Genomic DNA, 11800 nt, shown 5'->3' on the forward strand with positions numbered 1-11800 from the left:
CACCAGAAAGAAACACAAGTGCCTTGTCGTAGACCACAAGGCTCCTGAATGGTCAAGCCGGAGTGTGCATCTGCAGTATGCTTATTTATGTATTTCCAAATGACTTACCAGTACTGCTGCCGCTCAGGAATATAGCACAGCACAAAAATACGTACATAGGAAAACATCTATCATTATCAAACTTGGACATAAAACCATATAGTCTTCTTGATCGTTTTTATTTATTTTTTCGGGGGTGGTCAGCTTTTGGCCAGATGTGACAGGGACAACGTTTTGACCTCACAATATAGCAAACAACAAATACAAATCAGACATTTTCTTGCGGTTCGCTGTGCTTGGAGGAGTACGCTTGGTTTTAACAGGTTGTGTGTTTTCAGACTTCTTTTTAAGCTACTCAAATGTCCTGTGGAGGTTGGCTCTCCATAAACTTCACGACATAACCTCTAGATCAGCCTGCCCACACGTGAGCGAGGCCAGACACGTGCCAGTGTCTTGGGCGCTCTGTCCTCGGATTACCTCTCCTCCTGCTTCTGACGCGGGACACCTACCACACAGCTTGGGTGTGAGCGCCAGGAAGGGTCTGTATGCGTGTTGACAATGCTAAAGACCTTTTGACATTGACACGTATTGTTTATTCTTTCAAAATGGTCTAGTATTTTCTTCCCCCATGCAACAGACTGTCACAAATGCCTCCTTTTATGTTTGCCCAATGTGGAGATGTCTCTTCCGGTTGGCCTCCTTTCCCTAAGATACTTAAAGATATTTTACAGTTTCCATTTCTTTGCCAAGTCTTACACATCTTGGACCCATCAGATCTGACACACATTGGTCATGCATCTGACTCCCCTTTTCCTATTTATTGAAAGCAATCTTTTTTCCTGCTAGTATCATTCTGGGACATTTCTTCAAGAATGACATTTCTAGGACACTGCCTTAAGAATGACACTTAGAGAAAATTCTTCAGTGTATGTTTTTTGTAGATTTCCAGAAACAAGTGTAAATAGTCTAAAGGTCTCTTGCAAGTAACTAACTTCCTTAATCCTACCTTTCAAGGCTGGGGGCTTTTTTGCTTTCCTTTGCCAATACTGAATGGAGTGCTGGGGGGGTCACCTTCCTTTAGTTTTATGACTTTTATTGTGCTGTGCTCATTAAAACTTAGGGACTCCCACACAGCCCACTTCTGACGAGGCCTTATTTGCCGCTTCCCCTTGCTTTGTTTAGACCTCCAAGTTTTCTGTTTAATTTCTCTTTCACTGTAAGCTTGAACCTATAACCATCAACTTTTTTCAAGTTTTTCTCAACTCATCACTGGGGACATTTGGGCCAAATCACCCTTTATTGTGGTGCCGGGGCCACGGGGTTGGGGGGCCGTCCCGGGCACTGTAGGACGCTGAGCAGCGTCCCCGGCCTCCGCCCACTAGACGCCAGGAGCACCCCCTCCCCCAGGTTGTGACAACAGAAAATGTCTCCAGACATTACCCAGTGTCTCCTTGGGGGCATGATCGCCCCCAGCTGAAAACCACTGCTACCAAACGACCCGTTCCATTTAAAAGAAGACCCTCAGCACTAACAGCTCAGGAAACTATATATTAAATTTGCCAGCAAGTTGCAAGTAACACCCAGCAGCCGATTACTTAACAAAATGGAAGTACTCATTTTCTTAGGGGAGACTGAGAAATTCTTCCTTTTCAATAAGAAAAAAAAAGATCATTCCAGGTATCTATTCTGCTTCTCTAGAGAAGTGCCTCCTAAAGATATCTGTTCCTTCCCCCACAATGTCCTCACAGGGATGAGCGCTCCCCTTCACCTTCCCCTGCAGAAAACAGGCTGGCCATACCAAACATCCTTCACGTTCAGCCCATCTGAACAATGGGGATAATAACACTAGTGCCCACCACATAGGGGCAGCAGGAGGATTACATGAGTTAACACAGACGGTGTGTCTAAAACAGCCCTCCTGTGCAGTAAGTGTCTTACAAGGAGTAGCTCTTAACATCGTTACAGCCAGAAAGTGCCATTACTCAATCACTTACTCACATTCTCATTTCACAACAAATAGTCTTTACTGAACATCTGTGCTATGTCGACACTCTGCTGGACCAATGTCATGGTGCTCAAGAAGGGTACACTCTGTAAGGAGATGATGATGATAAAAGTGTAAACAAGACACAAAGGTGCCAGACAGGGGTGCCAACTGTGTCTAGAGGAGTCAGGGAAGGCTTCCTGAAGGAGAAGGTAGTTGAGCTGAGATCTGAATGACAAGAAGAAATTCTCCAGGGGGCAAGGAGGATGGAGGGCACTGCATTCAGAGGTCAAAGCAAAGGCTAAAAGTCCAAGAGCATGAAGTAACATGACATTTCTAGGAAATTAGACTTCAAAATCACTACCAGTAAAAATGTGATCGGGGAGCTACGGGAAATGAGGCTAAAGAGCAAGCTGGGGTCAGCTCATGACCAGCCTCATGGAAAGTACAGCCTCTCCCAGAAGGCACTGAGGACACAAATGCCACGGGGTGTTACAAGGTTGACATGTGGGAGGTGCAGGGTCAACCAAGACCATGAGAAATGCCCGGTCAAACCTAAATGAGTTTCTTGACGACAGGACTTTCCAAAACATTTAAAATGCCAAAGGTGATTATGAGTTTCCAAAGGGAAAAACTTTAAGCAGCAGTTCCCAAACTTAGGTGACAATCTCGTAAGAGCAGAGCTCCGGAAGTGATCTGGACTGGGAAATATCGCTGAGCGAATGAGAAGACATTAAAGACTGTTTAATAAAGGAATCTCATCACCAGTTTTGCACATGAGAAATGTCACTCTAATCTGACCAAATGGAGCGATTAAATGGGATTGGAGTAAGCCCGGAGGCAGGAAAAAACAGAGGGAGAGCCACACAATATTCCAAAGGATAATAAGAGACCCAGTTAGGGTCACAGGGAGTGGACACGGAGAGGGCAGAATGCCTTGGAGAGATATTAAGAGGTAGGAGCGATGTGATGGTGGGTAACGAATGTTAGTCCTTAGAGAGAGGGAGACGTACAAAAATACCCAAGTTTTCACCTTAAGCAATAAGTGAGATGCTGGAACTACTCACTAAGAAAGAAATCAGGAAGAAAAAAGTTGGTCTGAGGAGGAAGACAAGGAGGACCGTTTTAATGGGTTGCGTGTGAGGTACCTGTGAACGTTCATGGGTATGCGGGTAGGGGCAGCAAAGACCCAGACTAGAGAGAGAAATGCCAGAGCCATTGCCAGAGAAGTGGGTTGAAACCGCTGGCATCAAGAGGACTGGCCAGTGAAAGAGTGCAGAGTGAAAAAAGAAAGGTGACACAGACCAGACCTGCGGAAGAACACCATTTAAGGGCCGGACGGAAGGGGGAGCCTGCAAAACAAGTCACGGAAGAGGTGGGATGAGAAAAGAGAGCGTAGTACCACGTGACGCAGGAAGGACAGATAATTACAAAGGAGGGAACGGCTCCATCCGGACTGAAGGTGAAGTGAGGGGAGGAGGAACACTAAAGATCCCACACCGGATGCTTCTGACAACACCCCTCCAGGAAAACAACTGTGGGAGCCCCGGTTCAGTGGTTCTCAAATTGACTGTGCGTCAGGATCCCCTGGAGGGCTTGTTCAAACCCAGCCTGTGGGGCTGCCCCCAGAGTTTCTGGTTCACGAGGTCCCAGGTGATGGTGGTGCTGCTCCGGAACCCCCCTTTAGAACCACAGCTCTAGATAAAGGAACGCTGACCTTTCCTCTCTGCCTTGAGCAGAACTGTCAGCTGGGGAAAACACAAATGTTTCATCTTCTTTCTCTCTGGCCCTCTGATTCCAGAAGACGGAAGTAATTCATTTTATTGCCTTCTCGTTCCAACTTAAGGAGCCCAAATCTACCACATCTCACCAAACATAAGAGGGTTTCGACTACAAGACACACCTTTATTTTACATAAGAAGAAAAAGATGCCAATAATTATGAGACGTGGCTGATTGTGAGAAGCAGTCTGATTTCAGAACGTGATATCCTACAAAAATGTACATTTCAGAATTGATAAAACGTGGCCAGTCCTGTCCTCTAGGGCCACCTGGGCAAAGTCTGAACAGAAGCCTGCTCGCCAGTGGGACCTATGATTCTGTGTCTCCTCTGCTCTTCCTCTTGTGGGATATACACACGTGCTGGCATCCACCTACCAGACCCAAGAACTCTGCTGCTCCTGGGATCTCCTAGAAGCTGGGTCCTTCACCTGAGCCTCCAAAAGCATCTAACCCCACATTCCTCCAGTTCTTCAGAAGTCCTCAAAACTCATTATTAAATGTATTGGCACATTTGCACATAACTCCTGCATTTCCCACATTTACCCAGGACAATGAGTAGCCCAACCCAGAATGTTCTAGCCCAGACAGCCTACCACAGAGACGATCAATTCAAGAAATGCCATCACTATAAACAGCAAAAGTTAAAAGGAAACAGACACCCTCACGCTATTTTTTCTCCTCTTAACCAGGAGAAATCTTCTGAATTGCATGTATGATTAATTCAAAATGACTTATAGCCAATGGTTACTGTTTATTTGAACCTAGCTGCATGACAGATGCTTCTATCTGTATATTCTTTCTCAAAAGAAGCATTCAAGGTAGATTATTTTTTAATGTGAAACTAAGACTCAGATGTTGGTGGTGGAGCCAAGATTAAACAAATAATAAGGGATTCATTTCAAGAGTATAAAATTTTCATACACACGCTATTTTATAAAGACTTCCCCTAGCCTGACACTGGCCAGTGTCCACGGCCAAAATACTCAGGCAGCGCCAAAAGCACAAGCGACCCTTTCACCTTTTGTGGTACCTAGAAGAAAATGTCTTTGACTCTAGTCTATGGAGTGAACTTTCCACAGAAAGTCAAAGCAAAATAGCTATCGATCTCTGCTCTTTCGCGGGGAGTCTCACAGCACTCCCTTCTCTTCTGAGAGAATTCTGCATCCCCACTTTGTGCCCCTTTGCTCTCAGAAGTACAAGTTGAAGGCAATCTGTCAACTTCTGTGGGGCCTCCCAAAGCCAGGCATTGCTGGGGTGGTCATGCTACAATAAACAACCACGCTTTTATCACCAACACTCCCTTGTAAGATACAACACTTTACATATGTTCTACAAAACGTGAAAATGGCTACACGACGGGCAGGCACATCGGAAACAGAGGGAGGCCATAAGACTATCTGTTGAGACATTTTCCGGGTCTAATCCTGAGGCCACGCTTCCTCTGAGGGGACCCAAACCTAGAAGGAGCCACAGCTAGAACGTTCTTACCCAGGCAGCCCCTCCCACACCATTAACACAGCAGACGAAAGGTCAACCAAAACAAATGCCTTATACAAACAGTCGCCAACATAAAGTCTTTTTCCTTGGGAGAGGGCTTGGACATGACAGGAGGAAACCTGACCCCTACCTGAATGTCCCAGGAGAGTGCCCAGTAGTAGCAAATCCTCCAAGAGGGTCAAAATTGCCTGTTATTTTTAAAACCTGAAACTTAAAATAATCCCAGACCCCTTGGCCACATGTCGTAAAAACTGCCAGATAAGTTATACACATGGAATTGATTCCAACAATCCACCAGAGAAAGGGGTCTCTCAAATTTGGCAGCGTCTCATTTCCACATGGAAAGAATTACTGGAACTGGGCAGAGGTGGAAGGGCAGGGGAGGAGGGGTGCGGAAGGCCGGTGATGATTCCAATGAGCGGAACCATATTGCACTATCAAGTATGCAGTGTGGTCCGAGCACAAGTCACTGTAAACGCTTGGAGGAAGACTTTTAGGAAAGCTTATCCTTTTAAAGATAGTTTCATACTTTAGAAAGACAACAACTAAAGATAGTGAGTTAAAGACAGTTTCATAGTTTGTTACAGTTTCTACAGTTGTTCTTGCTCTGGCAAGGTTTTTTGTTGGGTTTTTTTTTTTAACCTTTCCCAAATCTGAAAGCAATTAGTCCTTTGTATTCAAGCTCTCGTATTTGGAAAAGTCATCATTATGAATAGGTCGACTATGAGCTACCTGCAGGATTTCATCTCTCCCACATGTGGGAAATGCTGACCCACCATCTGTTTTCCAGTAAGATCCTGTCTTGACACAATTTGATAAGTACATCTGCATTGCCCCCAGGTGTTGGAAGGTCAAGTGATAGATCCAAGGTCACACAGAAAACTAGGCTCCCTTTTAATTACCTGAATTCTTCTGGAAAGGTTTCTAAAGTAAATGGGTTCCAGGAAACCTGAGAAGCAATACCCAATGTTCACAGGTTTGGTTTGGTTAGAAGACACTAGTAAATAAAGCATCATTCCCACAGTCTTCTTCCGAGTTTAGATACAGCTTTTGATGCTCTCTCTCTCTGAAATTCTGTAAAATTGTGCAGCTCACTGGAATCATCACCAGCCTCTCCTGGTTGCTTGCAACTGCCCAATCTATCTACAAAAAGCAGACGTTACCTAAAGCCTCCACACTCAGAGTGTGGTTTAAGAGGCAGCAGCAACAGCATCTCCTGGGAGCTTGTTAGAAACACAGAATCTCTCTCCGCCACCTCTCATCTACTGAACCATAAACTTCATTTTAACAAGTTCCCTAGGTGACCTGTATGCACTGACTAAACCAGGGGAAGGCAGACTACGGATGCGCAGGCCAAATCCGGTGCTGTCTGTTTTTGTAAATAAAGTTTTACTGAAACACAGCCAGAGCCATTAACTTGTCTTTGCTTGCTTTCACACTAGCATGGCAGAATTGAGAAGCTGCAAATATGTACATGGCCCTTTACAGAAAAATGTTTACTAACCCCTGATCTCAACCTTTACTGTGGTGGCAAAGGGGGCGCTAGACACCTATGCTAAAACCACAGCAGGAAATTATCGTAACGACAAAGTAGACAGTCTTTTTTTGATAAGAGATCTGCTTGGCCCATTAGGTAATGGAAATCATCAGGCAAATTTCTAGACCTCATTCAAGTTAAACCCCCCAAGGTCCAGCACCATTTTCTACCCTATGGACCCTGCCAAAGAAACACAGTGTCTGTCTTTATGAAATTTACAGGCAGAGAAGATGTAATTAGCATGAACTTAACATGGCACCCGGTATATAATTCATTAATGCATTAGAAGGACACAATTTTTTTTAATTAATTTATTTATTTATTATTTATTTTTGGCGGCATTGGGTCTTTGTTGCTGTGCGCGGCTTTCTCTAGTTGTGGCGAGTGGGGGCTACTCTTCGTTGCGGTGCGTAGACTTCTCATTGTGGTGGCTTCTCTTGTTGCAGAGCTTGGGCTCTAGGCGCGCGGGCTTCGGTAGTTGTGGCTCGTGGGCTCTAGAGCACAGACTCAGTAGTCGTGGCGCACGGGCTTATTTGCCCCGCGGCATGTGGGATCTTCGAGGACCAGGGCTCGAACCCATGTCCTCTGCACTGGCAGGCAGATTCTTAACCGCTGCGTCACCAGGGAAGCCCGGACACAATTTTTTTAATACCAAGTTCTGGTTATTTAAGCCACACGTGAAATAGTTAAATAGAAATCGCCAGTGAAAGAGCAGGTGGGAAGCTTTTAACTGAAGCCACCACTGCTGCTATGGGGGTGGTTGATGGGGAGACTCGGGGTATAGCCACATGCATGAGGCTTGATGTACCAAGTGAAGAATATTCTCCCTGCCCCAAATCTCTCCCCTTCTGTCCCTCCCTCTCTCTCGCCATCCCTCCATGTCCCTCTTCTTCTCCCCTCCCTGCACCTTTGCCCAACATGTGATTTTAAAGTCTACCACCTGCATTTCCTCGATTGCAAGACCTCTGCTGAGATGCCACCAGTGGTTTTGTAATAGGGAAGAACAAATGTGACTCTATATTAGATTGCTTTCTTTTACTTTAACCTTTGTATTCTATCGTCTTTGCTTCCAGTTAAGAATGTTGCCCATACCGTGAAATATATAGGACAGCCCATTCTCAAGGCTATGACCTTTAACGGTATAACACTTTTCCATTCATATAGCGATTAAAAGTTTCAGAACAGAGGATAACATTTGTCTTGTTGGAGGATTATAGGAACATTGTGACCTAACCTACGTGGACAGCTGCAAGAACGAAGGATTCCGACACCAAGAAGTTTGCAAGAACCAACCACAGCCCCTCCCCTTGTAGTATACTAAAAGAAGCCTGAATTCTGACTTGGGTAAGATGGTTTTCTAGGACATTAGTCTGCCATCTTCTCGGAGTCCTGGCTTTCCAAATGAAGTCATTATTCCTTGCCTCAACACCTCGTCTCCCGATTTACTGGCCTGTCGTGCAGTGAGCGGAACGAGTCTGGACTCGGTAACAGTTTTGGCAAAAATGAGAAGACTTTCGATCTGAGCCCCACCTCCAGGGCCTGCACCATGTCACTCTCTGGGAAGAAACCTGGCCAACACAAAACATACAGGGTCTACCTTAGAAGGAGAAGAGCAGCCGGGAGGAGAAAAGAGGGGAGGGTCCCAAGGAGAAGGTCCTGGAGACACTGGGGCTGAGACAGTCCCATAGACACATGTGTGGTACCTTCCAGGTGCCTCAACACCCAAGGTCGCATCCCACACAGGCCGGGCGGCCTGCTGCTACCCTGCTGGCTGTTTGTGTTTGTTCACGTGCTTACTGGTCTGTGGTGAGGTTAGCTTTAAGCAAACTGTGGCTGATCATCCTACTGTATGGTTTTGGTTATTCTCAAGTAATCATTGCTTTAGAAAAATCACAAGTACTGAAAAAAAATTTTTAACTAAAAACTTTTAGAGTAGCAGAGTCACAAAACTCACACCCCTACTTGGACGAGCAGAAAAGGTGCTCTGTAGTTCTCCATAAAGTATTATACCTTACTCCTAAAACAAACTCTCCCCTCTGACCCAATCATGAGCAAGAAAAAAAAATTTACTTTATGTCCACTCCAGTGCAAAGCATAGTCTTACAGAACAACGTAGGTGAGGGGCCCCCAAGGTGTGGCTCCTGGTACCACCTGGGAGCGTGTGGGAAATGCAGAGTCTCAGGCCCCACCCCAGATGGGCCAAATCAGAAACCCCAGGGGTGGGGCCCTGCAATCTGTGTTTAGCAAGCCCTCCAGATGGCTCTGATGCACATTCAAGTTGGAGAACCATCGATTAGATAGACAATCCCTTTAGATAAACAAAGGTGTGTTAGCGTGTTCTTCCCTTGGGTTTTCTCACCCCTAAGACTGTGTGTGCGTGTGTGTGTGTCTGTGTGTCTGTCTGTGTGTAGGGGGTGGGGGAAGTTCGGAGGCTTTGAGGACCTCATGTCAGTAAATGAAGGGCCAGGTCCATGGGGGGTTGTCCTCTGCCCTCAGCAGTACCAGGAGGTATTTCTCATGCACCTGGTGTTGCATTCTCAGCAGACATCTGAGGCTCAAATATTAGAGCACTGGTTGCAAACTTTTCCTGCAAAGGGTCAGGCAGTAAACAGCTTTAACAGCCATAGGGTCTCAGTTACAACTACTCCTGTCCGCCGTTGTAGTGGGAAAGCAGCCACGGGAATATGTGACTGAATGAGTGTGGCTGAGCGCCAACAAAACTTTATTTACAGGAACAGGCAACGGGCTAATCTGGCTCACAGGCTGTAGGCTGCTGAACCCTGAGTTAGAGTAACATGAGCTGCCACAACAAATAAGCCCACATGTCTCAATGGCTTTTAGGATACAAGTTTACTCTTACTCTTGTACCAATCCAACGCAGTCCAGCGTTCCTAGCTGTCAGAAAGGTTTCCTCCAAGGACGCTCCGGACACCCAGGCTCCGCCTGCTTTGTGGCTCCACTCTCCCCCCACCTATTCCCAAAGGGACACGCATATCTCACCAGCAAATGAGTCACCACACCCCTCCTCAAGGCAAGAGGGCTACAAAACAGACCTGACCTGGACACCCACTCCCAGCAGCATCTGCACACTACGGAAGGGGAAGTGAATTCTGGAGACCATTTAGCCATCCTTTTCACACAGGAGAAGAGAAACAGGTGGTGGCTGGAGGAAGATAAGATGTCAAGGAAGAGCTTTCATAAGATGAAATTCATGTGCACGTTTGTACATGTATATAAAGGTCTTTTCCATCATTTATCAATGTACACAACTTTTTTTTAATCTGGCAGGTGGAGGGGTGGATGGGAGACATCTGTGGCCTGAGGAAAGTAAGGTGAAGCCCCTCATGGAAGGGGAAGTGAAGATGAGGGAAGGAAAGCTGGGGCACACTAGGATGGACACCCCCCGGCCCTCCACCTCTGCCGGGATTAAAACCTACATCAGATATTGGCGCCAATGTACTAATAAAGCCAGATTCTGGAAAGATGTGAGATAAAATCTTTACGGCCTGTAGACAGACACTCCTTTACAGACCTTAGTATTTGGAATCTTAGTACAGTTCTATACACTGAAGGCCCTTAACAAAATGAGACTCCGGATGCGTGACAAATTGTTTTTTGAAAAAAAATCATATTTGAATTGCACAAGTTTAAATAAGCCAGTGATAAGCCAAATAGCCTGCCCCTTGGAGAGCTGGAAGGAGAAAAGGGTCAGGACGGGAAATCATAAAATAAACAAATCACTGCTATGAAAATTTATATGGCTCACCCCACCTCTGAAATGAGAGTTCAAAATAGAAATGCGTACTCCTTACCACTGGCTATTAGATCAAGATGTGTGTAATTCGTGAGTGTGCTGGATGCCATTATTCAGCCATGCTGTATATTTTTCCATAGATCTGAAATATCCGCTGTTTCCTTTGCTGCCTCCTCCCACATACCAGATACTTGAGAGCAAATCTCATTTAGATGATGTTTTGTCTAGAGGCAGCCGAGCGGCTTCGTAATAAGGCAGATGCAGAGCACGCAATTTCAAGCACTAGCATTCAAAAGCACAGAGCTAATTACCTGTAACTGGGGAAACAAGGCAGAGACGGATCCCCTGTTTGTGTTCCAGCAGGAGGCGATCAGAAAGGTCTGTGTGCTAGCCAGGGCAGAAGAGAGCAAAGTGCGTCCTCGCCAGCACCGCCCCAGGTCCCACCAGGAGCTGGGTGGGTTGCAGGGGTGGGGGCCATGGAAGCAGCCCAACCACGTCGCAGGGTGCCATCCTCAGACGTGTGAACTTGGAGACGCTGAAGACTACAAGCAAAATGGCCATGCAGCTGCACTGCCGGAGGACGGCCATACCGTACTTTGTAGGAAGTCCTGGCTGCAGCAGAAAACCAACATATGTGGTCCTTCTCAAGACGCAGTACCTGCCATCCCAAGGGGGCCAAAAAAACCAACAAGAAACAAAATAAACACACATTTCGGTTCCTTAGATCATTTTCCCTTCACCTTTTTTTTTCTCTGTTTTTCATTTAACAGTTGGCCATCTCTTTCCTTTGAAACACAGTTGTAAGGTATACCAAGTTTTCGTCACTAATTATTTCTCTTTTTCAGAGAAATAATTAGTGACGAAAACTTGGTATACCTTACAACTGTGTTTCAAAGGAAAGAGATGGCCCAAATGGAGTCTGGCCTTTATAAAGTCTGACTTTTCTCAAAATTAGCTCATTGCAATTTAGGGGGAAAGTACAGATGGAGGAAGAAGGTCAAAAGTGACAGGATAGGGGTTTCCCTGGTGGCGCAGTGGTTGAGAATTTGCCTGCTAATGCAGGCGACACAGGTTCGAGCCCTGGTCTGGGAAGATCCCACATGCCGCGGAGCAACTAGGCCCGTGAGCCACAACTACTGAGCCTGCGCGTCTGGAGCCTGTGCTCCGAAACAAGAGAGGCCGCAATAGTGAAGAGGCCCTCGCACCGC

General features: G+C 46.1%; 1 long non-coding RNA gene across 1 annotated transcript in view; it reads right to left on the minus strand.

The window, feature by feature from the left end:
• The window catches only part of LOC309653467, a 476299-nt gene extending 465322 nt beyond the window's left edge, over window positions 1–10977 (minus strand). The window contains exon 1 of the long non-coding RNA XR_014259202.1: window positions 10904–10977. This is a non-coding gene — a long non-coding RNA (uncharacterized lncRNA). The remainder of the gene's footprint in view (window positions 1–10903) is intronic.
• Between the last annotated feature and the right edge of the window lie 823 nt (window positions 10978–11800).

Source organism: Balaenoptera physalus (genome assembly GCF_965194825.1).
Source record: "Balaenoptera physalus genome assembly, chromosome: Y".
In the NCBI taxonomy this organism is placed as follows: domain Eukaryota; kingdom Metazoa; phylum Chordata; class Mammalia; order Artiodactyla; family Balaenopteridae; genus Balaenoptera; species Balaenoptera physalus.